This window comes from Leishmania donovani, chromosome 36 (assembly GCF_000227135.1).
Source record: "Leishmania donovani BPK282A1 complete genome, chromosome 36".
In the NCBI taxonomy this organism is placed as follows: Eukaryota; Euglenozoa; class Kinetoplastea; order Trypanosomatida; family Trypanosomatidae; genus Leishmania; species Leishmania donovani.
The window spans coordinates 2540793-2541593 of NC_018263.1; positions in this window are offsets into that span (position 1 = coordinate 2540793).

Genomic DNA, 801 nt, shown 5'->3' on the forward strand with positions numbered 1-801 from the left:
GGTGGTAACGTCGCTGCTGCTGGCGGTGGTGCCCTCGCTGCTGCTGCTGGAGTTCGGAATGCCGGCCCCGGGGTAGCACTGGTGATCGGCCGCGGAGAGGATGTAGGTGACCGGGCATGCCTTGCTAGGGCAAGCATAGCGGTAGATCCAGCACCTCGACGGTACCGGCGTGTTGTCGGCGATGGTGCGCGGGCAGCCCATGTTGCTGTACTGAGCCTGCGTCATGGCGCAGTGACCTTCAGCCACGGCGGGGCGCGAGTAGTCGACCATGCGGCGGAAGTCATCCAGCGGGCAGATGCCGGCGGATGCGCGGTACCTGATGCCGGCTGCGTCGATGCAGTGCGCCTCGATGCCGGTCTGCCGGAAGACGTAGGTGCCGTTGGCTGTCTTCACGGGGTTGCCGCGGATGAGGCGCACGTACCAGCCACTGGCATCCGCGGTGTCCTGGAGCAGCTCCACGAAGATGGTAACGGCGAAGGGAGGGCGCATCGTCGTGTTGCCCTGGTCACCGAATGTGACAGCCAAGGGAACCACCGTTGTGTCGTGAGCGCTGTACTCGAACATGTTGTACGACGGAGAGAGGAGGTGGGCGTTGATGTTGGCCAGCATTGTCTGCGCAAGGTTCTGCGAGGCGGAACCCTGCGTGAGATCGAGCTTGCTCGTGTGGTTCCAGCTGAAGACATACTTGAACCAGGCGGCGTTCACCTCCATAAGGCCCGGATACACCGCCTTGAGATTGGTGGCGTTGTCAAGACGCCCAGCAGCCTCGAAGGCGGCGGCCACGTCGTACATGTCGAGGAC